Here is a 25,830-nt window from a genome sequence, read left to right as displayed (position 1 = left end):
AAATAAACAGAATAGTTTAAAAAAATCTTTTAAAAGAACAAATAATGGAGGAAGAATGTGACTTCTAGAAACTAAAATGAATTATAATGAATTTTAATATTGAGGTATTGCCTGATTGTTACCTGCATTTTTCATACAGTTTGGTATATTGCCAACATCTTTCCATGACAATAAGTGTGAGTCTACATATTTTAATTGTGCATAGTTCCTATTTTATAAATGTTCTCCTTAGTTTTAAAGATGATCTATAGAGTGCCTGTTTAGTTTGTTCCCATATTTTGCTATTATAAGCAATGCTTTAATAAATGTCTTTCTGTACGTATTTTTGAAGTTTTCTCATGAAGCATATTTGCTAGGTCAAAGAATCATGTTTCAAATTTTGATATGAATTTCCATTTTTCCCTTCAGAAATGGGTTAATTTGTATACTTCTACCAGCATTTTATGAGTGCTCATTTCTCTGCATTTTACTAATTCTGTATAAATTTTGTAAATTGCCAATAAGTGCAAAACATTTTCTTGCTTAAATTTGAATACTTGATTATTTATTGAAGTTGTGCACCTTTTTGTATGCTGATTAATATTCCAAATTTATTTCGATTTTCCAGTTCATATCTTTTGACTATTTTACTTTGTAGCAAAATAATACATATGCATTATTTTAAAGTTCCTCTAGGACAACAAGGATTTTTAGCAAAAAACAGCATTTCTCTTCCCTGTGTCTCTTCCCTTTCCAATTTTACTGCCCAAAGTTAATCATGCTCAGATTTTTTAATGGCTCCTTCTGATATTTAATTTATTTAATTTTATGTTTCTAACTTATATATGCTTCTTGATTTTTTAATTTCACATATTAATTCTCAATTTCCTACTAGGTGAGAGGAAGACTTAGCTCTCCTTCCACATTTCCCCCTCGCCACCCTGTCCCTATAGATGCATTCTAATTCTCCTTTGAGCATCCTTTCTATGTAGATATATCATAATTTGGGGCTAAAATTATATTCTCTCTATCATTATTAAATACATATTATTCACAGCCTAGTAGGTAATGTACATAGTTTAGATCTTCTTTCTGGTTCAGATTTTTGTTTTCCCTGGAGTTAATAATTACCTCATTTTGGAGTTTGCTTACACAAATCACTACCACAGTGAAAAACTCTTAATAGATTAAATACTTTAGGTGATCTGTAATTTTCTTTTTAAATAATATCTCCACCATCTTGCTCCAATCTCACCTAGTTGATATTTACACCTGCTGCACAAGTATCACAGGACTTCCTCTCCCTGCTATTTTGGAATTCCCTTTGCAGCTCCCCTGTGTTTCAGCCCCGATTTGGGAAAATACTCATTTCATCCTTTTCTTTAATTTTGTTATAGGACATAACTTTAGCATAATACTGAGAAAGGGCACATAGAACCACTTTATTTTGAGAACTGATATGTCTAAAAGTATATTTTATTTTTTTACCCTCACATCTGATTGATAATTTGTATACATAGTCTAGGTTGAAAACCATTTTTCCCTCAGAATATTAAGGGCATTTTTCTCCATTGTTTGTAGCAGCCCTGGTGTTGTTGCAAAGTCCAAAGCTGTTTTGATCCTTGATCTTTTGTGTTTTTGTCTTGCTTTCTGGAAGCGTTCAGAATCTTTTCTTTATTCTTAAGTAAGCTCTGAAATTTCATGATGTACTTGTAAGCTCTTTCCCATTATGTGGGTTGATTGATAGGAACAGCCTTTAAGTAAATTTGTGTCTATTAGTTTTAGTAAAGTTGTATTATTTCTTCAGTAGTTCTTCTCTGTTCTCTGGCTGTTTCTTTCAGACAAATATACTTTTTCACTCTTTGTTTCTGGAACTCCTGTTGGTTAGACCTCTTGAATTAATCCTCTAATTTCTCATATATAAGTTCCCATTTTCTATCATTGGCTTTTTCTGTTTTCTAGAAGATATTCTAGACTTTTTACACTTGGACACCTTCCAATGTTTACTAGATGCTTTATTGTAGCTATCATATCATCTTCCAGCAGTTCTTTCTTATTCCTTGTATGGTCTCTTTTTATAATGTCCCATTCTTTTTCTTCATAGATACCATGTCTTATTGCTATAAAAAATTATATTTTTAAACCTTCTTCTTGTATTATAGCTTTTCTTCTCTGTTAACTTTGGTTTCTGTCTTTCATATTGGAGGCTTTCTACATATATCTTGTGATCCTTGTCTAATTATGTTTTGGAATCAGACACTAGAAAGCTAATTTAAAAGCATGTGTAGGGGTAGGGAGTTGTAATGCTACAGAACAGTATGCCATTTCCAAGGTACCATTCAACTTCTGTTCTCTACCCAAAGGTTTTTTTTTTTTTTAAAATATTGACATCTTCCATTTGTGTTGTCTCTTCTGACACTCTTTTTTGTCTTCAGGTCCATATTTTGTCATTCCTTTACTGTCATTATTCTGGAATTCCTGGAGGGAACCAAGATAAATGTAAATGTCTAAGCTGTAATGCCTCACTAGAAATTTAAAATCCCTTTTTATCCCATTGAGATGTTTGTCTGTGTCCTATCATTTCAATAGTTTTACATATAGTAACAATATTTGCTTAAATATGTTTCATTTTTTCCTTTCCAATATATATTTTTATTATTTATTTTTATTAATCTATTGATGAAGATCTCCAATCCAATATTGAAAAACAATAAGGATTAGCTTCATCTTTCTTATCTATAACATTTAAATAAATATGCCTAGTATTTTACCATTAAGTATGATGTTTGCTGTTAGATTCTGATTTTTAAAAACTCAATCATGTTACACAATTTTCCTTCTCTACACTATTTATAAAGGTTTGTAATCACAAATAATGTTGAATTTCATCAAAGCCCAGGTAATTATTAATGCAATTAACATGTTAAACCATCCTTGAATTCCTAGAATATACCCCACTTGTTAATTACAGAGTGTTATGTTTTTATCCTACTTGACAGAATTTAATAATGTTTTGTTTAGGATTCTTGTATCTATATGAATAAAAAGATTGATCGATAGTTTTCTTTCACTGTAGCCTTTTAGAGGTTTGACATTAGGATTATGCTAACTTCAAAGTGAATGGAATGTTTTTCAAAGCTCTTTATGTTAAGAAACACTTTTAAAAGCAGAGTAATTTTTCTTACCTTTGAAAGTTTGAAAGAATTCACAGGCAAATTTAATGAGATTTCTTCTTTAGTGGTTTCCCATTGATACCTGTTCAATTTTATCTATGGTTACTGGTCTACTCAATTCTAGTTTTTTCAGAACCAATTTGGGAACTTGTTCCTTGAAAGTCATCCATTGATTTTATCAAATGTATATGGAATAAAGTAGCATTTATCATGTGTGAGGTTTTAAATGTCTTCTGGGTCTGTGATATTATCACCCTTCTCACTCATTTACTTGTGTTTTCACCCTTTGGACCTTGGCTAAATTTCTTAGAGGGCTATTTATTGGGGCAATGCTTTTTAGTAATATAAATATACATTTTCAATGTCTATAAGTCTATAATTAATGGTATTTTTGGTAGAACACAAGAAGACATGTGGGTTTAATTTTCTGTCTTAAAAATATAAGCTAAGATGTAATTATTTAAAGAGATGACAGAAAATGGAATAGGAAACCATACAAGGGAGTTTCTGAAGCAGTTGGTCAGGAACAACTAATTTTGGTGTCAAATGTAGATGTATTATATTTATGCAGAGGAGATAGGATTTACCAGATTCCATGTCTGACATGGTAGGCAGTTATCATGTAAGATCACGGGTACTCATAGAGTGTAAGGATTGACTACACATTATTACAAGTTCCACATTATATTGTTGCAGGAACTATACCACAAAGAGGGGAAGTGACTTCTCAAAGTTAGAGCATGCTAGTGAGATGATAGAGGACTACTTAATCTAATAGTTTTTTGCACCATACAACACTTTTTTGTTTTAAAAGAAAATATCTAGATGTAGTTGTTTAATAGGAAGATATGCAAAAAGTACTTCAGTAAATGCTTTATAAATTTTGTTTTGATATGATTCCAGACTCTGTCTTTATTTCTTAGGTGAAGAACTGGAGACAGCAAGGCACTAAAGAAGAACACATTATGATCCAAATCAAGTCTGAAACCTCTTTCAGTTGATGGCCTCACCTGTCAGTAACTCAGTAAGCAATATTGCTCCTTCCAAAAATCAGTGAATGGAAATGCCAAGAGGGAACAAATTGGGAAAAATCTTCCTTCTTATAAGTATTCATAGAAGGATTTTAATTGTTGCTACTCTTTTACTTGTTAAAATAGGAAAAGTAAAACGAATGATAATATTCAATGCTTTCAAGGGCCCAGAAAAATCAGGGCCCATATATTATTATTAAATAGCAACCTTTGGAAAGACAAATTAGCAAACCGAGGAAAAATGTTATATGTATGAAGGGATTTATTGCAGGAGTATCTAATAACAGAAGACTTGAAGTAACAGAATTAGAGGAGAAGACCTAAGTAAATTATGATGCACATGAGAATATTGTGTAGCTAATGAAAATACCATTCTCATTAGGAATTCAAGCCTGAAACCATGCCCTCACCTCTGTGTCCTCACTTTTCTACACTTGGCTCGGTCACTTCCACACACACTGAAATCAAGGTGAAGGCCAGCTGGACTATTATCTGGGGACTCTGGGAAGAATCTGCTCCAGGTTCATTCAAGTTGTCGGCAGAATTCCATTCTTTGCAGTAGTAGGACGGAGAGTCCCATCTTCTTGCTATAGGCCATAGTTCACTCACCTCCTCAAGGCTTCTCCGAGGTATTTCCATGCAGCTCCCTCATGCCAGCATTGGAGAAGCTCCCTTGTGTTGTGTTCCTGTCACACTTTAAATCTGAGTTTCCTTTTTTGTTATCAACTGGAGAAAATCTTCTGCTTTTGTGGAGCTCCTGTCACTAGGTTAGGACCATGTGCACAAGCTCCCTACCTTAAAGTTAATTTCTACAAAATCCCTTCCCCACATAACTTAACATAAACATGGAAATCAAACCATGGGGCAAATGGGGTCATGGAGTCATTTTAGAATTCTGGCTGCCACACCACAGATAGCCACAGGGCTTGCTCACTTCATTCAGGTCTTAACTTTTCAGCAAAGTGTTTTCTGGAACCTATCTAAAATTTCAACTGCACCTCTAACCTCCACTTCAACTTGCACCCCCTTTGACTGTTTTTTTTTACTTTTTAGCACTTCTCATCTTGAACATATAATATATTTTACTTATTTATATCGCTGTCTGTCTCCTCCAACACATGTAATCTCAATGAGATCAGGGACTTCATTGTTCTCTGCTGCAGTTCTCGCTCCTAGAATCATGCCTGGGACATAGCAAACACTTGAAAAATATTCATTTAAAGAATGGATAAATAAGTGATACAAAATTATATGTAGAGTATGATTACAATCATTTAAAATTATAAATACATGTAAACACAATTAAATAGTATTGCTAAGATGGTAAGATTTTAATAGCTTAAAAATCGATTTCCTAAACTTTGCACTATTGTTGATATAACAAAGAAAAAGTCCCATAATAGGGGCTGTTTTCTGGGGAGCAGACAGTTTTGAGGTAATGTCTGGGGCTCTGCCACTCATCAAAGACAGAAAAACATGCCACAGGAGAAAATATATGAGAAATAGAATCACAAAGACCTGGATTTTAGTCTTGTTTCTTGTATGTGTTAGTTGTGTGACTTGAAAAGTCACTTAACCCCTCTGAACTTATTTCCTCAGTACAGAAATGAGGACACTAAATATTTTCATCCCTGGGCTGCCACAAGGATCATGGGAGATACTGTATCTATTACGCACCACAGAGCAGATGCTCAGTCTTATTTATTGCACTTCATCCAGCATATTCACCCTTTTGATGGTTGTACCAACTTCTCTTCCTTCTCTAACTTTATAGAAAAGGACTTTCTTGATAGTGTAGAACAATTTTTCAATAAAAAGAATATCACCAAATTTAGAAAACAGTATTGTTTTACAATAATTGTAACTACCCTAAATGACAGAAACAGAGCTTCCTATGTGGATATAAAACAATTCCCCTTTAAGCTCCAAAACATCTCCAAAAGTATCTTACTCACAGGTTATTGTACCTTAAAATTATTTTATACCTACATTCTATATAAAAGGGGTTTGACTATCAAATATTAGTCACTACCAGGTAGAATATTAACTTTTTAACCAGAAATAGGGAAAATTGTGTTTAAATTCTGGTTCTGTCAATTTCTTATTGTTTGACCTTGAACCATTCATTTTACCTCTTTTGACCTTCTGATACATTCTGAGAATCCTTGCATGCATGAACAAGTGATTTTGTGGAATGATAATTCCCATAGTACTAAAAGCTGTTATGTTTGTTTTTTTTTTTTTTTGAGAGGGCATCTCTCATATTTATTGATCAAATGGTTGTTAACAACAATAAAATTCAGTATAGGGGGGTCAATGCTCAATGTACAATCATTAATCCATCTCAAGCCTAATTCTCGTCAGTCTCCAATCTTCTGAAGCATAACGAACAAGTTCTTACATGGTGAACGAATTCTTACATAGCGAATAAATTCTTACATGGTGAACAGTACAAGGGCATTCATCACAGAAACTTTCGGTTTTGATCATGCAATATGACCTATAAACAATCAGGTCAAATATGAATATTCGTTTGATTTTTGTACTTGATTTATATGTTGATCCCACATTTCTCCTATTATTATTATTATTTTTATTTTTAATAAAATGCTGAAGTGGTAGGTAGATGCAAGATAAAGGTAGAAAACATAGTTTAGTGCTGTAAGAAGGCAAATGTAGATGATCAGATGATCAGGTGTGTGCCTATGGACTCAGTATTAATCCAGGCTAGACAAGGGCAGCAAGACATCCACGGATGCAGAAGATTTCTCTCAAAGCAGGGGGGGTGAGGTTCTGAGCCTCACCTCTGTTGATCCCCAAATTCTCACCTGATGGCCCCCCTGAGACTGTGCCTGTCTTAGGTTGTTCCTCCCTTGAGGAATCTTAGGCGTCTCTGGCTAACCAGTCATCTTCCGGGGCCATACAGGGAAATGTAAAGTTGGTAAGTGAGAGAGAAGCCATATTGTTTGCAAAGGTTAGCTTTTTACTTCTTTGCAGATTTATGCCATGTGGCTTCTATGCCCAGCACTTGTCTCGAGGTATCTTTACCACCTGGAGGAATTATGATACTCGGTAAATTCGATATGAGGCACGAATTCTATTTAAGGGTTGTAATTAGGAAGGAAGAAGAAAAGCTATAGATGTAGCATATGAAGGAAACATGGGAGGATTGATTATTTCTTTGACATATCTTCCTGTATAGCACCTTACGTATGTATAGGTTTTAAACTACTAACTAATTTGCACACACATATTAACATAATAGGAATACGGTGACATAAACAAAGCAAATCTATAATTACCATCCATCTCCAGTGAAGCCAAGAAAACCATTTAGGCACCCTAGGCATTTGTGAAAATTTATCTATGATATGATGGATATTGTCCAACTGTACTTGAACCATCAGACAAATTAAAGCAGCCCATTTCTGGGATCTGTTCACATCCCATATGTTCTTTTAACCATAGATAGTCTATAGTCATGAGATTTTGGAGTGCTACAACCTGCACCCCTCCCAACTCCTGGTTGAGTTCCAACAGTACAGATCCGGTCAAATTCGTTGTCTCACTGTATGCACATGCCAGCCTAGACATCTCCCTCCTCATTCCTATGGCAAGTCCAGGAGACGGTGGGCTGGATGCAGCCACAACCGCAGCATCGTCCGGATCCCTGTGGAGGCTTTTTGATGATCATCCCCCGGCACAAGTCCTCCAGAGAGTGCTGATGCCGGAAGCTCCTCCTCATATCGTATCTTAGTTCATTTTCTGGGTATCCAAGCTAGGCCTTGATCTTCTGCGTAGAAACAAACAGACCCTTTGCCCACACTTTGACATGCCCTCTATACCACTGTGCAGAACTCATTGGAGGTCAGCACACAGTAACTGCTTTTTTTTTTTTTTTAATTAAGAGAAAGGAATATTATCAGAAAAGAGTACCTCCATAGCTGATCATCTGACACCCTTTAAGTGATCAACATTAAGGATATTTAAAGCATGCGTTGATCTTTGATTTACCAATAGTTTTATCCTGTTAAGGAATAATCCCCCTTTTCTTTCTTTCTTTCTTTTTTTTTTTTTTAATTGTTAATCTACACTTACATGAAGAATACTATGTTTACTATGCTCTCCCCTATATCAGGTCCCCCCTAACAACCACATTACGGTTACTGTCCATCAGCTTAGCAAAATGTTGTAGAGTCACTACTTGTCCTCTCTGTGTTGTGCAGCACACCCTCCCCTTTCTCCCTCCCCCCATGCATGCTAATCTTAATACCCCCCTTCTTCTTCCCCCCACTTATCCCTCCCTGCCCACCCATCCTCCCCAGTTCCTTTCCCTTTGGTACCTGTTAGTCCATTTTTGGGTTCTGTAATTCTGCTGCTGTTTTGTTCCTTCAGTTTTTCCTTTGTTCCTATACTCCTCAGATGAGTGAAATCATTTGGTATTTCTCTTTCTCCGCTTGGCTTATTTCACTGAGCATAATACTCTCCAGCTCCATCCATGTTGCTGCAAATGGTTGGATTTTTCCACTTCTTATGGCTGAGTAGTATTCCATTGTGTATATGTACCACATCTTCTTTATCCATTCATCTACCGATGGACATTTAGGTTGCTTCCAATTCTTGGCTATTGTAAATAGTGCTGCGATAAACATAGGAGTGCATCTGTCTTTCTCAAACTTGATTGCTGCGTTCTTCGGGTAAATTCCTAGGAGTGGAATTCCTGGGTCAAATGGTAGGTCTGTTTTGAGCATTTTGATGCACCTCCATACTGCTTTCCACAATGGTTGAACTAATTTACATTCCCACCAGCAGTGTAGGAGGGTTCCCCTTTCTCCACAGCCTCGCCAACATTTGTTGTTGTTTGTCTTTTGGATGGCAGCTATCCTTACTGGTGTGAGGTGATACCTCATTGTAGTTTTAATTTGCATTTCTCTGATAATTAGCGATGTGGAGCATCTTTTCATGTGTCTCTTGGCCATCTGTATTTCTTTTTTGGAGAACTGTCTGTTCAGTTCCTCTGCCCATTTTTTAATTGGGTTATTTGTTTTTTGTTTGTTGAGGCGTGTGAGCTCTTTATATATTCTGGACGTCAAGCCTTTATCGGATCTGTCATTTTCAAATATATTCTCCCATACTGTAGGGTTCCTTTTTGTTCTATTGATGGTGTCTTTTGCTGTACAGAAGCTTTTCAGCTAAAAGGTGTTATGTTTTAAGGGCCAGCATATTCCAGATACTGTACTATATTCTTTACATACATTATCTTTAAAGCTCAAAACAAGTCAATCAGCAGATTGTCTCCATTTTACCGACAAAGAAGCTGAGGCTTAGAGAGATTAAAGAAATTCTCTAGAATAACACAACTAAATGCTAGAGTTGATCTATTGCTATATTCCGTTAACATCATTTTGAATTTGGATCACTTTGGATTACTCTCTGTCCCAATTTTGTGTCAAAAAAGATTTGGTTTAACACTCTGTGCCTTCATCTAAATCCTCAATTTTAAAAAGTTAACAAAAGTTTTTTTGTTCCTTGCTATACCTGCTGGACCTAACATACCTGTTACATGGTAGGCATTCAATGAATTACTTTTGAATGAATGAATGAATGAACAATATAGGACCAGGACATAGAGTTCTATTGGTCTTTTCAGTTACAAATCCTCTGGACTATATTGTTAAGATTTCTATATGTTTATTTACAATTATTAGAGGGAGACATTGTGAAATATTTGGGTATAGTCAGGTATACTGTATCTATAGTTTCCCCCAAATCTACCATACTGATCATCTTAGTTTATAAAAAGAAAAACTTAAGTTGTATCTCATGTTTCATGAACCTACTATTTTTCTCATTTTTCTTCTTAATGTTCACAAATACTCAATTTTATTTCTCCCAGAAAACTATTCAGTATAGACATTAAGCATATTATAAATTTCTGCAGCACACTTCTTTGGTGAGGCAAGATAGTGTTTTCTGTATTATTTCTTTCAAGATTTCTGGCAGAATTTTAATGATACAGTTGGGATGTTCTCTTAACAACCACCACTGATAGAAAAGTTGTAAACACTGAAAAGACACTTGACCTATATTACCTTATTTAATTCCTCCAAAACCAATGAAATAGGTATGACTATCAGAAATTTATAAATCAGAAAGCCAAGACAAAAAGAGATAAATATTTGCCCAGGTTCACCCATTTGATAAGTAGTAAATTCAGTATTCAAAGCTAAATCTGTGTCTCATACAAAAGATTGTGGTTTTAATGAAACTTTGATACAATGTGACTGATTTAATGATACAATGTAACTGATACATTACCTAGGATGTAACTTCTCTAACCCAGGAAACACATTAAAAACATCCTGATGCATTCTTAGGATCACTTCACTTCTTTTGGGCTTTTCTTGTTGGATTAGGCTAGGTTTTGCTGCAGTAACAAATAACATCAATAATGTCGATGTTGCACTTATGTATCAAAATGATTGGATGACTGAAAAATCATGCTGGAAAGTCATCCACAGACAATTAATTGTTTCAAACTCAAAATGCTACATATCACTTCTGGTGTCATTTCTTGGCCAAAGCAAATCACATGGTTAAGCCAAATGTCAGGGGTGGGGAGTTATAACCTTCTAGTGTATCCAGAAGGAGAGAACATGCTATCAGAGAATAGTAGTAGGATATCCACAAATCCATATTTTATCTGCTCCTTTATGAGTTGGAAGTATTCTCCTTTTAAACATATAAATAAAATAAGTGTTATGAAATTCAGTTTTCATGAAAAATTATACCATTATATATTTTCATATAATTATACCACTGTATTTTTCATATAAAAATTATCCCATTAGTTCCAATACTTCCTTCTCCCATCTTACAAAACTAAGTAAGCCCTTTTGGTTGTCCTTCACTTTATTGCAAGAATTGTGTTAAGCTACTTGTTATTTTCTGACCAGTTGGTCACCTTCATTGTTTCCCCTCTGCACTCATCAGAGCTCCCTGTGCAGTTATATTGATCTTACAAAATTGTCTCCACTCTTTTTCACCATTATGAAAACTTGCTGTTGTAAAGTCCTAATTTCAGTTTTGTGTATCTGATGTCCCCAGAGGGATTTTTTTTTAAAGATTAAAAAAAGAAGGACTTTGAAAAGAAATCCTCAGAATGTTTACCCCCACCCCCGCCCCGATTTTATTAGCAAGCTATTAGAAATGTGCAAAATAAAGGAGTTTTAAAAAAAGGAAGAAGTGTTCAGGAAAGGGAAACCCAACACAGAAAAGCAGCAAAGAGAAGTCACAAGATGAGAACTATGCAGCAGATCTAGAGAAGCCAGTCCAGATTGTAGCAGGAAGAAGGACAGCTACTTCTGGGGAAGAAGTTCTCCTGGCAGTCCCGCACATTGAAAAGTAAACATATGATTGAGCTGATGGAAAAGCTAAGGGTAAGTATATTGATGGCTACTCATGCCAAAAGCAAATAAAAAGCAAGATAATCATTAGCTCTGGGAAAAATAAAATACATTGTACAAAAATGGAACTATAACTGTTGAAATTGACTCTACCATGTATAATATTTAAACAATAACTTACACTGATTCAATAGATTTAGATATAGCTGTTGTAAATTATTTCCAAATATCTGCCATCCTGCCTGCCTTTTGCAATGAGACTTTGCCACTCTCCTTATCAAGAGGTGGGGTTGATTTCCTTTCCTCTAGAGTATGGGCAGGCTTTTCTTGGTACTTGCATTGACTGATACAATGTGGCAGAAGCGATGCTGGAGACTTTTGAAGCTGGGCTTTAAGAGATCTTGTCACTTCCATTTTGAAGCTGTTGGGAACACTTCCTCCTAGAATGCTGCCGCTGCCGTGAGACTGCCATCCCCCTAGGAAGCCCAAGTGAGACCCGTGGAGGGGAACTAAGGAGTTCTGATTGAAAGTCCAGCCTCCTGCCAATCCCCCAGCTGCATGCAGACCACAAGTGAAATCAGGTAAGACCAGCCAAAGAACCACACAGCAAATGCAGAGACCTTGGAAAATAATAAATTATTATTTCCTGGAGTCACTAGTTTTGGGGTGATTTGTTCTCCCCAGTAGAAAACTGAAACAGTATCTATACTGGGAGGACGGGAGAAGAATTGGGGTGATCAAAGAGAGCTGAGTCATCAACTAAAATGCCAGGAAATTAATAAATAATATCTCCAAAACATAAATCAAGAAAAAGAGCACTATAAGTACATCATTAAATATGTGGTGATAGAAGAAACAATGAAAGTGTTGCCAGTTGTAGCCTGAGGCCAGACTGTGGGGTGGGCCAGGGGAATGCAGTTTTTCATTATGGACTTTTTAGTAGTTTTTGGTCTTTAAAATGTGAACATGAGTTGCTTTGATAAAAGTATAATTTATACATTTTTTGATTGTCCCTGGGATATGCAATCACATGAAGTTCAGGCATGCAAAGGCCTCAGGCCCTGGCGGATGAATGAGGACACAACTCTAACTGGCTCCATGGCTCTCTGGGACCATCCTGCCCCTAAAGGATTGTCCCCCCTCATGTGCCTCCCTTTCCAGTTTCAGTTCTTGGCCCACTCAAAATGAGGATGCATTTAATGTATAGGCAGACATACAAGTAACTTCAAGTAACTTAGAAGGAAAAAACAAGAGGCAGCAATGAACTGTTCTTTTATCTCCAAGTAATTTCTATCATGGCCCCATGTCTTTATAGACAAAAAGGCAGAGGAAGAAAAGTCGTCCAGAAGCCTTAAAACTGGAAGTAAAAGCATAATATCTTTAAATTATTGGCTCTGAGAATGTCTAAATAATCCCGAAGTTGTGCAGTCCGATTGCTGGAAAAATACTTTTAATTCTTATGTGCTCTTTGGGGTCCCTCTTTGTGTGATTGTGAATATAATCTTTATATCTTAAAGAAATCTTAAAGAACTTGGGGGTTCCTCCAGTAATATATGGGCAGAAATAGCTTTGGAAAAAAATCTGCTTATTTTTATTTTCTCCATCTTTCTCTTTAGAATTCTTAAGGCCATTCTTCGGCCTGTTAGAAGTGCTTGCTTCAAGCCATCCATTATTTCTCAGAGCAACATAGTCTGTGGCTTCAGCTACACAATTCTAACAACTGGACAACTTGGTTAGTTTGGGCTTTACAACAATCAATCAAAGCAGCTGTTTGGCAATGTGTATTGAATGATTTTCTCATTTTTCAGCAAGCTGTTGTGGAATTATATCACTTTAATACAAGTGTTCTCTCATTCACTCAAATATCTCTGCTTTCTCCTGGCTGTCCTTTGTGCTGTCCTTACCCCATCTTCCAGCTTCATTTACCTTCAAAAGAAAGGAAGTACCATAGGATTATGTTTCCTGGCTGGGTGATTCCAGTAATGAAGGTGGACCAATTCTCAGGGAATGGGTCAAAGAATATTTGTGTGGTCAATTTGCATGCAAAAATGTTAAGATGGAAGGGCTGAGCGGAGCCCCTGCCTGGGCCTTCTCCACCCTTATCTGCATTAGTTCCCGAGTCCACCTGTGGCCAGTCTAGCATCATCCCAGGTTGTGCCAGGCCCACCGTCCCTAGGACTTGGAGTTGAATCTTATGCTTATGCTCACAGACCACTTACTAGCCTGCCATGTCTAACAAGAACAAGGATAAATGACACTTGCTAAGCTTCTACTATGGATCCAATATTTGACGGGTTATTTGTTGCTAATCCTTCCACCAATCCTGTATGTTAGATATAATTATTTCCATTTTACAGATAAGCTTACAACCTGGCTCAAGGTATGTCTAGCCACACATGGAGAGAGGATTTTAATCCATATCTTTCTCAGAAACTCCATCTACTTAGTCACATAGCTCTGGATATTATTGGTCCCCTGGGCCCCACAAACCATTCTCATACTATTGTGTTGATCATAGATAGGTCCAAAATAGCTTAGTTCTGTCTTATATTGAGTCTATTTTTCTATAGGGGCTTCTCACTGATACTCTCTTTCTAATAATGATGACACCTTGATAGTGACATTTGTCTGCATCTGGCCAATCCATTTAAGTCTGTTCCTCACCCCCCAGGCTGCTTTAGCAGAGGCTGGCCTACACAATGATCAATTCCAATTCTCTCAGCCCTGTTGCCTGGTCTTGCCTACCTCCCCTTCCTGCTGCCCGAGACTTTAATGTTTAAAATACAAACATCTAAAAACAACTAATGACTGTTATATTCATTATTTATTCACATTGCTGTACCCTAAGCACAGATCCTGACCTCAAGGAGCTACTATTTGTTAGAGGTGCTTGGTAACTATTCATTTATACCACTAGTAGTAATAATTATAGCATTAAATACCTATACAGCTCTTACCATAGTCTAGGCACTTTTAGAAGGTTACTTAACTTTATCCTTGTAACAGCCCAGTGAAGTAGATGTATTATTACATTATTTTCCAAATAATAAAGCTGTAACACACAGGTAAGATTGTGAACCCAGGCAGTTTGGCTTCAGATCTGAGCTCTGCAGCACCTCTGGGTTTAATGGAAGTGTAGGTTGCGGGAGAAGCATAGATCTCAGGTATGAAGAGGAGAGAGAAATAACACCCACATGCCTGCAGGAGGTAGCCCTTGGCCAGGCCAGAAGGAGGGACAATACTGGGTTGTAAGGGGGTGAGTCTGCAGAAAGGGCATTTGAGAAGGAAAGAATAGCAACCATTTGGCTGTTTGTGGGCTTTTGTGACTGAGGCCCCAAACTGCATCCTGTCTGAGTTGTCACACGTGTCATCAGACTAGCACTGAATGCCTGGCAGTGTGCAAGATTGGGGGGCCTTTTGTCCATGAGTCTAAATATGTCTTTGGAAAAATGCCTTTATTCCCCTTTAGCAGGAGTCCCAGTTTTCTCTCCAGGTTTTTTACTACCTCTGGGATGGTAGAATGCTTCCTCTAAGAGTGTCAGCACAAAAGAACCTTGAGTGAGGACATTGACCCGGAGAGGAGAGCAGCTCTCAACCATATCAGATGAGTGAGTTCACTGCCCAGCCTGGGGAAATGCTTTCGGAGTTGCTCCACCCCAGCAATTGTTCCTAATCAAGGACAGATGGCAGCGAGCTCTTTAACCTCAGTGCGTATTTCCTGAATGTGACATGTTTCTGCTTGCTGACGACTGAACCAAGAGGGACACCAAACTGAGAGGGTTGGGGAGAAACCTGCAAATGGAATCCCTATTCTCTGCGCCCCCGACCCCCACTATGTCCATCTGCTCCAAGAAGAAGATCATTGAAGGATGAGTTTGTATCCTAAGTTTTCTACTGAATGGACAGCTCTGAGAGAGACTTGGGGTGAAAACCTAATGTCCACCACACTTCGCAATGCTATTGACCATGAGCAGAAATTGTTGTAGAGATTCCTTAATCTTCTAACTAAATCCTTTTCAAATAAACCTTCTTGAACATTTAGCATCATCTTGACTAAACTTAATCACATCATCTAATTGCTTCTCTCCAGATGGGTCATGATGTGCCTCTTCTAATTGTAACCATTATGATATCTTGTTTTTCTTTGCTGAGTTACTGCTTGCCTGTTCTTTACATTACAAGTGTACCCATCTTCTCTCTTTCCTAAGTCTGAACTCCAGCCTCACCATTTATATCCATTGTGGACCAAGATAATTAGTCACTTGCCTTGACATTTTAGTGAGATTTTTTCAAGAGATACTTCCAGAATCCTCAAAACAAGGTGACTCAGAGTCCTTTAGTCTCACAAGTGGATTTTTACACTACTTCTCTGTTTGTGTGCGTATGTGTGTATATGGTGTTTTACTTGCTTTCTCCCACTTCTGACAGATCTCCTAGGAGTTGAGGCAAAACCTGGTGCATGACTAGCCTCTGCCTGGAAGTTGTGGGAGCCCAGCTGAGGCCTGTGATAAGATGTGGAGTTCTGAGGTGAACAGTGCCTTTGTTTCTGTGGCATAGTGATGGGTGGAGCAGACTTTCTCAATGAAATTCTAACTTGAGTAGGAGAAAACAGATTGAATTTTAAATGGGGAGGGTGGTGAGAAGCATCCTGTAACAGATTATTCTTCTAGGATGAAGAATGCTCCATGCAAAACTCCTCTTGACAGTTTTGAAGCATAGACATATCGAAGAGTTCAATGAAGTGGCCTGAAATCATTTCTAACTACACTGGATAATTTATGCTCCCATGGCTTAGTTTGGGGGTGTTTTCCCCCCTTTAAGTTCCTTACCATCCACTTGCCTTTTTATTTTTATGGGCTGCTATTATGTATCTTGTTCCTAAAGAATCCTAAGCCGTCTTTCCCAAATGCACTGGACTCCAGACAGAGAGCATCTTTGAACTCCTGGTAGTGTCACCGGATATTTGTTGGTGTTGCTGGTTGAATTACTGTGCAGCTTTGAATTCTCTTGCCAGTGAAGTAAGGTTTTTATGGCTCTTGCAGATTCACTTAATCTTTTGCAACACATGAATGATCCCTTCATTCTAAAGGCCACATGGTTGATTTGGTAATTTCTATAGATCTGTCTCTCACTGGTCTGCTTTTGTCTGCTCATGCCTTTTCTGTTACTTAATTATTGCATGAGGTTTTGCTCTACCTTATTTTCCATCCCCAATTCAGGCCATCCCTTATTCTTCGCCTCAACTTCAGAGCTTTATCGCCTAGCCTCCAAGAGCCTGGGGTTTCATCTCTACATATTGCACATCATTCCCCTTCTTGTTAACTGAGGCAGAGAGTAAGAATTATGTAATTCCACACTCCATTGGCCATTTGTAGGGTTGGCTTTATGAGGATTTTGTCTCTGAAGACCTCATTTCATGAGAACTATGATGTCCTGAAAGATGGAGAGCAGCATTGCAGGTGACTGGCTGGAGTGAAAACTTCTCTGCTGTCATTTCTTTGGGTTTATTAGTTCAGTTGGAAAATACTGGTTTTTAGAATTCTGTGTATAAAGACTTCTTGTGTGTGTGTGTGTGTTTAATTAAATAAACTCTTTATTTTGATAAAAGCATAGTGAGGACTTTTAATATATTTCAGTGGGGTTTTATCTTCCAGGCTATGAACTTTTAATTATACTTGGAATTTGAACTACTTTTTAAAATATTCTTTGTTAAAGTAGACTGCAGCTTTTAAATCCACAATTTTGATTTAGATTTAAATATAATCAACTAAGCTAATTCCAATATATTTTGCAAACTCAAGGCTTATAAAACATTAAGAAAAAAAGCAATTCAGGATATATTTTGAATACCTATATTCCAAGTATTTTGCTAATTCAGCATTGGAAACTTTAACCAAAATATCAGAATTAAAGAGGTAAGAAACACCAGTATGAGAAGTTCTAGAAATCTCAAACCTCCATATTTCAAGTCTTTCCATTCCCAGTTCATCTTTTTTTTATTGCTGCCATCATGCTCTAAAATATAACCCAAATTAAGTGGCTTTCCTAAACATAAGCGTCCAATGGCATCATATAATTTCATAAATTAAGTCCAAATTCCAGCAACTCCACAGGGCAAAATCTCCACAATGTGGTTTCAACTTATCTCATCTTCATATTTCTTCCATTTGCTTCCTCCTTTTCCTTTTCTCTCTGCTTTCTTCTATACCCTCCTCTCTCTCTTCCTTCCAAAATACTAAACATCAACTATATACCAGACAAAGTAGTAAGATGCAAAGGGGAATGAGACGTTTCCTCCAAGACTTCTGGTCTACCCTCTTCTGCAAAGGTCCACAGTGAATTCTACACTCTGGCCCTATTGTCTCTGCTCCACCATGTTCCTACCCCTCCAGCCACCTTTCCTCCCCTCACTGCTGTCTCCGTCACCATATCTGCCCACCTACACTCTCAATCCAAACTCACCTCCTTCCTGAATACTCCACAGCCAAGGGTGCCCACCTTCTCTCTGCCTTATAGTATAGCTTTCATTTATTAGAAAAAGTTCTGATCATGAAAGGAATACATACGCATCCTGTAAGTCTTTGAATGTGGAGATAAATGTAAAAAGAAAATACAAGACATAGTCTAGAGTACAAGGTATTCATTGAAAATCTGTATGTCTGAGCTCTAGTTCCACCTTAGCCACATAGGAGCTGAAGGGCATTGAGCCTGGTATTTATCCACCTTAAGCTTCATTATTTTTCCCCTTTAAAAGGTAGAAACTGAGTTTCCTGATCTATAAACCCTTTGTGGTAGTAGAATTCAGTGTCTAATTCACATGTCTATAAATGTGTATTGTGTGTCTTGGTTCCTTCATCAGGTGGTGCTGTGCTTTTTTATTGTCCCACCCGGTACTTGGCCCAGAGTGGATCTTCTGGCCACCCTGAAAGAACAGAGGCATGTGTTGAGTCGCATTATTTTATCCCCATATATTCAACTTGTCATAATTTTCAGCCATTGTAACAAATTATTTATCTGGCCTATTTAATGGTGAACATGCTGGACCTGAGTTGCCTTATTAGATTTAGGGTTTATTATCCTCTGTCTCTCAATATTCTTTTGCTTTTCTTTTTTTCCCTTCTAACTTAAAATGATAGCACCAAGGAAAACATTAAAATTCTATCCACTTGAACAACCCTGTAAACATTATTTAAATCAATTTTGTTCAAATTCATTGCAAACTCATATGATGCATGAGTATATATTTAATTCTAACTTCTGTAATCTGAAGTTTTTTTCTGTCTAGGACTGTGATTTGAAAAACTGGAAAAAAAAGAAACTAGAGCAGCAATTTTATTGTTAAGATTCATGCCAGCAGTATTGGAAAACTGAATTAGGGCATAGAATTATAAATCCCTATGGTCATTTAGAATTTGTACACATTTTTTTAGAAAGTTATTCTGGAATGTGTCTCCTCCTTCCTAAACATGATTTGCAATATGCCCTTCATATATGTTGCCTCCATAACTACCCATCAGAGGAGTTGGAGACTTGCATAAGCAACCAATGGCTATTTTGTTTCCCCTGGACTTACTGGTATGGGGGATGGGGTGGGATGCACCTCTGGGTGGCCTAGCCCTGAGCTAGCCCTGGGTGCCACTTGTTGGCTGAATGAAGGTGGGCAAATGGCAACTTCTGGTGACTTCATTTCAGTCCCTTTCTTTGTTTAATGCCTTTCTTTACAAATTGTGGTAGAGAGCAAATAAGACAATATGAGAAAGACTTTTGAAAAGTAAAAAGCCCCACAAATGTGGCAGGGGTAATTCTCCTTTACAACTGTCCCTGGGGTTCATGAGAAAGCTGTCCCATGACCCATTTCATGTAAAATCTGTTCTTTGCTGGGGATGAAGAGAGTCGAGGGATCAACTTACTTGATGTTTTGTTTTAACACTATGGTAATATTAACATGTAAACAGAACATCTGCATCAATGGATTAATTGCTTTCATCACTGTTTCCTGTTATTGGAAGCATTTCTCTATGCTCCCTGGAAATGTGTTAAAAGTTATTTGATTAGGATTTTACACTCATGGCAATTAGTACTCTTCAGAGTATAAGCGTGTGGCACCCCACATCATGAGGTCCCTCTTAACATGCAGTATAATATCCTGTTATTCCAGAGGGATGATACAACAAATGAACTAACAAACCAAAAAACGTTTGTTACTTTCAAAAATGTGAAAGAACTCACCAAAACAAGATACCACAGGAAATCAACTGCATAAATTATAAACAGTCACCCTCTTACTTGCTCTCTGACAGTAGAAAAATACATCACCCATAATATCTCCAGCCCCATCAAATAGAAGGAAATCAAAAAGAGAGAGTGTTAACATTATTTTTTCCCCAATTTTATTGAACTATAATCAACATATAACACTGTATTAGTTTAAGGTGTACAACATAATGATTTGATGTATGTAATATTGTGAAATGATCACCACAATAACTTTAGGTAACATCCATCGCCTCACATAGTTACAAATCTTATTTTTCTTGTGATGAGAACTTTTAGTATCTTCTCTTTGAGCAACTTCCAAACATGCAATAAGGTTGACTCTAGCTAAGTGTTATCTTCTGAGCTGGTCTACCAACATCATGTTAGATTATGCCACCTGCTCTCTTCCAACTATTTTTTAACCAGAAGCTTCTGAGGCAAAGCAAATGTTTTCTTCTAAAATAGCAGATCCCTGGCCTAACTAAGCTCTCTGTACTGGAATAGAGGTGTACTTAGGTCAAATAGGTTGATATATTTGAGTTGCTGAATTTGTATTAATTTTTTAAATATATGTGTGATAGCTTACATAAATGCTTTCCCATACATATTGTCCTGTTCATTTTTATAGAATGGGGTTCCAAAACCAAGCTCCAGTGAGATTAAATAATTTGCCCAAGGTCTTGAAACTGGTGGAGAATTGGGTTCTGATTTGCAATCAAGTGTCACATTCCCCACTTTGCCTTACGCCATTGCTGAGCGTCCTCCCTCATCTCTTAGCAGTAGCAACTTTTCTCTCATCAACACTCCTGTGATTCTTCTTCCTGGGCTCTGTTCCTTCTCACTTTGAAGGATGCAAGTCTGATCAGTGATTTGGCAGAATCAGTAAATGTCATACTGCCTGGCACGGGATGGTGCTTTCACAGGAGCAACAGGAGGGTGTGGTGTTAAAATAAGGCACAGTGGCTATCTGTTTACATTCTCCTGCTGAGATCATTTTCACCCAGTTTCTAAGTTCCCAGCTTATTTCCTTACATGAGGAACTCATCTTTGGGAACGATGCTGTCCTTCACGAAGTTTCATGAAGGAACAATCAGACATCTCAGATCTCAGTATATGACAGATTCAGGCCTCCTCATAGAAAGAGAACAAAGACAATTTACGTGGGAGGAAAATGTAAGTCAGTTTGCTCTTTGACTAAAAGACGCAAAACACTCAACCATACCGTCCCAGGCAGACCTGTTTCTTCTCAGCTCAGAGGCCGCCGCCTCCTGACTCCTTGTGGAGTGGGGAACATGCCTGACGGAGGCAGTCATACCAGATCAGTCCCACTGGAGGCTGCACACGTTTCTCTCAGTTCCTTCTTGGTGATGTTGCCCCACTGGGGGTGAGAGCAGAAGGCTCAGATCGCATACTGGATCCTCTCAAAACTCTACTCTGGATGCCAGCTTGTTCTGGTTTCTTAGACTTTTCACCTTCTAGAACAATCAAATAGCTATTATTTTACAGGAATGGATGTGGTATCAACATGGCATCTAACATACAGAACAGGTCAAATGTATGTAGTCCTGTGTGAGGGGCTGTAATGAATATTGGTGAGTATATGAGTATGTATCAAACTCCAGCTACGGGTCAGGCTCCGAGCTGTGTACTTTTTTTTTTTACCTATAGTCTGTCTTTTAATTGGCACGACTGCTCTCCTATGAGGCTGGCACAATGAAGACTAACCTAGATCTGGCTTAACTCAAACCATAACTGAATTGCTTTATTGCTGTCTGTAATTTAGCCTCCTAATCAGTCTGAACCAGTTCCTGTGTGAACAGTTTTAAAGACAACTGATCCTTGTGGAGCATTTTTCTCTGGCAGGTCCACTCATCTCCCTTGGCTTTACATTGACAGTCAGCTAAGGGAAGGAAGGCTGTTTGCTCATTCCTGTTTCAGAGGGGAATCTTCTGTGTGTATGGAAAATAGTTAGCCCCTGGGTACAATATGGTGGGCTAGATGAAAGAGCAGACCATTTGGAGTCAGACAGACCAGGGTTTGAATCCCACTTCATCATCGCTGTGTGGCATTGGACAAGTCACTTTACTTCTCTGGGGCTCAGTTTACTTCTCTGTGCCACTAGGATGACAAAACCTTTCTGCGCGGTTGTTGTGAAGGTCAAATCAGAGCATGTTCACTAAGTGCTTGGGAGATATTGGACAGTCAGCAGGAGGGAGGGGCAGAAGTTGGGGAGGAGAGCTCTGCAAGACACGGCCCATTGAACCAAAGGTGTAATACAGAGTACAAAGAAGACGTGGGTGGGGAAGGGTGAGTGGCCAAGATGTTTCCAGGCATTATGACCCCTAAATAAAGGCTTTGATGAGGGGGAAACACTAACTATAACCCAAGACAACAGCTTTCCAAGAGGGCCTCATTAAATGTTTAATTGGCTGAGAATATTTTGTGGGCTTCCACATATTGCCAGGAACCTGATGCGGTGTTTTATTCTCTCTCTAAATGTCTTGCTCACTATGCAGAGGCACAGACTCCAGGCTTGCTGGAAAATCTACCTGCTGGCTCTGACAGAACACAAACTTATTACTGAGGTTAAAGTGTTTTCTTGCTTTGATGTGCCCCTTTTAGGACAATTTCTCCTGCCATCCCTGAGAGGGTGGTGAGAACAGTGAGTGAAATGATTTACTGGGAAGATAAGTGAAAGAGGCTTCAGGTGATCTCTGAAGTCGGAGGTCACTGAAAGGTCAGGCTAGAGAGCGGCATTCCAGAGAGCTAATATTGGGTGAATTGGTTTGTTCTTATTTCACCCAAGAGGTGATTGTCCCCCAAAAATGCATTGTCTGAAATATTTCAGATTGCCTTGATTATATACAAGCTCACATATATTGCACTCTCTCTTCTGAGTGGCCCTGGCCTAGTTAAGTCCTCTGGGCAAAGCAGAGGAAGCACAAGATGTGGTCTGTGCTCTCGAGCTTATTTAGCTAAAAAGAGAGGGCGGAGAACTAAGTAATAGAAGACGTATTCAGTATGCTCTTGATTCTGAATATAAGTGAAGTAGGAGACTGATTCCTTATGTTCTAGCAGACATTGATCACTAATGAAATATTCATCAAACCATCTCAAAATGGAGAGAAAACAAAGACAGTATTTTAACATCAGTATACAGATATATGTTATAGAACACACATAATTTGAAATCGTGTTCATTTCCATTGTATCTGTATCTATTTTATACCTATGTGTCCAACTCTTTTCCCCTGTGACTGTCCTTTACTTGGATCCTTTTACTTTTGCTTTTTTTCTTTAACTTTTTTTTTTATTTTGTGAAATTATCATGAGACCATAAAGCCATTGTTTCTTGGTGTTCCATACTTGGGGGTCAAAAAGGTGTGTGGTTCACCAAAAGTCTTGCTTTCGTAGAGCCACTGGTTTGAAGGAGGGAGAGGTGAGCGTGTCAGGGGCAGCAAGAGAAATCTTCTCCAGGGAAGAAGGAGCTTGCTGATAAAAGGGAATGTGTTAGGATTGAGCAGATGATACTTGAGATGGTTGGCAGAGGCCAGGCAGGGCAGTCACGTTTCGTGCAGCAGGGACTAAGGAGGCTCTCATTGTCTTGAACTAGAAAGTGGCATGACAAAGATGATACTTAGGAAGGTGAGTTTGTCATTAAGAGATAAGATGAACTAGAGAAGAGTGAAATCAGCCATTTATTTTAAGAAAAATCAGTTATAGAAATTCTACCCAGAGTTACTAAAGGCCGGTGGTATTCAAGAAATTTTCATATGGAAAGATTCAACTAAGAGAAAACAAAGTCAAGGAGGGTAGTACTTGAGATGAATCCATGGGTTTCCAAGCTTTTGTTGCTTGTAAAGTCAGCATGTGAGAGTGGGGCCTCTCCTTCCTCTGGCCCCTTACTGCACCACACTGGGCAGCCTGGCAGAGCGGGTAGGAGGGAGGCTCTGGCCTCAGGGTTCATCTGGGCTTTGTCTGCCAGCCATTGTGCAACCTTGGGAAATCCAGGCTTCACTTTTCTCATAGGAATTACATGAAACACAGTATTACCTATGTCATGAGGCCTTTGTGAAGATTAAAAGAAATAATGCAAGTGATATGCTCAGCAGAGCACACGGCCCAGGGATGGCTCTGAATAAGCCAAGTTACTGTTTTTATCTGTGTGTTCTCTGGCGGCACACTTATCTCTCTGAGCCCCAGTATACTCACATGTGAAAGGAGGTGAATCAGAACTACATTGAACAGTTAATGTGAGAATTAAGGGATGGATGTGAAAGCACTTTGGAAACTGTAATTTGCTATATGGATGCTGGCTTTTATGGTTAGTCATTTATAATGACTCACATCATATATAAACTATGTGTCCAGAACCTGAGCTAAAATAGGTTCTTTTAAACTGAAAGGTCTATTGGGTTTACCAGGGATGTGATAAAGTATGCAATGTTCTTAAGTTAAGGCCTGACCCTGGACTATAAGTGCTGACCTGGCCAAGGAGACATGACAGAGATTCACATCAGGGGGGCCCTAGGCTATGTCAAAAGGCCTCTCACCTTTGCCAGGGCTCCAGATGCCCAGGCTGCTCTGGGTCAACCCAAAGAGGCTCATCTTAAGCCCATTGTAGGGCTCAGTAACTCCTGTCTTCTGATTAATAATTCAGGTTCATTCAATCAGCAAACAATTCTCAAGTATTTACCATATGCAATGCTAAATGGTAGGTACTGTGGGTAAAGGGATGAATTATTCAGAGGTGCTACATGGAGGTGCTTACACTCTGGTGAGGGAAGAAAAAACAAACTATGGACAGACAGCCATGTGAGGCTTCTCAATGAGTCCCATGTAGTAGAGGACACATCTCAGGCACAGCGTCCAGAGGTGGGCTTAGCCCAGTACCAGCTGTGTCACATTGGTCAAGGGACTTAATCACTCTGGCCTTTGGTTTCTGCATCTAGGCAGCGGTAACTGTGTACACCTCCTATGGTTGTTAAAGATTTCGAAAGAGAATCATCTATAGCCAAGGGAAAGTTCTTGCAGATGGCAGCTGTTCGTACGATAGAGGGAGGGCACAGCAGGTGCACACGCAGGGCAAGCCCTCTGCCAGGCAGCCACGCTACTCTGTAATTGTTGTCCATGGCTGAAGGAAGAACAGCCTTGGGACAAGATACTTGTTTAGTGGAAATTAACTTTTGTTATTTTCTATCAGCCATACCCTGGAATACATCTTTTATATGTTATATATATTATATATATATAATACATGTTATATCTGTAACCCCTGAAAGAGCCCAAGAAGGGGAATTTCATATCCCTATCTTCTAGGTGAAAAAGCTGAGGCTCTGAGATTCTAAAATTTCCTGCCCAAGGAACACAGCTAATCAGAGGTAGGCTGGGATTTGTGAGGGCTTTTTGTTGTTGTTGTTATTTATTTGTTTGTTTATTTAAATTCTTACAGCTACAGTTTTTCCTTTTTAATTTTTTATTGGAGTATAGTTGATACACAGTTTTATGTTGGTTTCAGACATATAACATAGTAACTCAATAATTATATACATTCTCAATGCTCGCCACAGTAAGTGTAGTTACCCACTGTTACCATTTCAAGATATTGCAGTACTATTGGTTATATTTTCTGTGCTGTACTTCCATTCCTGTGATTAACTTGTTATCAGTGAAGTTTGTACTTCTTTATCCCCCTAACCTATTTCACCCATTCCTCCACTCCTGTCCCTTATAGTAACTAAGAGTCATTGCCTAGGCTAGGATTTAAACGCAAGTATTTTCTATCTTGCCATGTAAGAGGAGACTTAGCTTTAAGTCTTCTTATCTCACATCAGTAAAATCTAGGTATTTGAACTTTTAGTTTATTATTTGTTGTTACAGTCTAGATTATATATGAAATGATTGAATGTTTTAGTATTTTGACCAAAGAATTTATCCAGATTATGTTTGGGATAGCCTTTGATCCTATAAATAATGTTGCATGAA

The 25,830-nt window shown here is 38.1% G+C and overlaps 1 long non-coding RNA gene across 2 annotated transcripts in view; it reads left to right on the top strand.

Moving 5' to 3' along the window:
- The window catches only part of LOC118974140 (uncharacterized), a 146,550-nt gene that overhangs the window by 18,411 nt on the left and 102,309 nt on the right, over nucleotides 1–25,830 (top strand). For both annotated transcript variants that reach the window (XR_005063747.2, XR_012123559.1), the window contains exons 2-3: nucleotides 4,076–4,176; nucleotides 12,034–12,170. This is a non-coding gene — a long non-coding RNA (uncharacterized lncRNA). The remainder of the gene's footprint in view (nucleotides 1–4,075; nucleotides 4,177–12,033; nucleotides 12,171–25,830) is intronic.

Source organism: Manis javanica, chromosome 2 (assembly GCF_040802235.1).
Source record: "Manis javanica isolate MJ-LG chromosome 2, MJ_LKY, whole genome shotgun sequence".
Taxonomy (NCBI): Eukaryota; Metazoa; Chordata; class Mammalia; order Pholidota; family Manidae; genus Manis; species Manis javanica.
The sequence above is the reverse complement of the archived record's forward strand: the minus strand, read 5'-3'. Positions and strand labels throughout refer to the sequence as shown.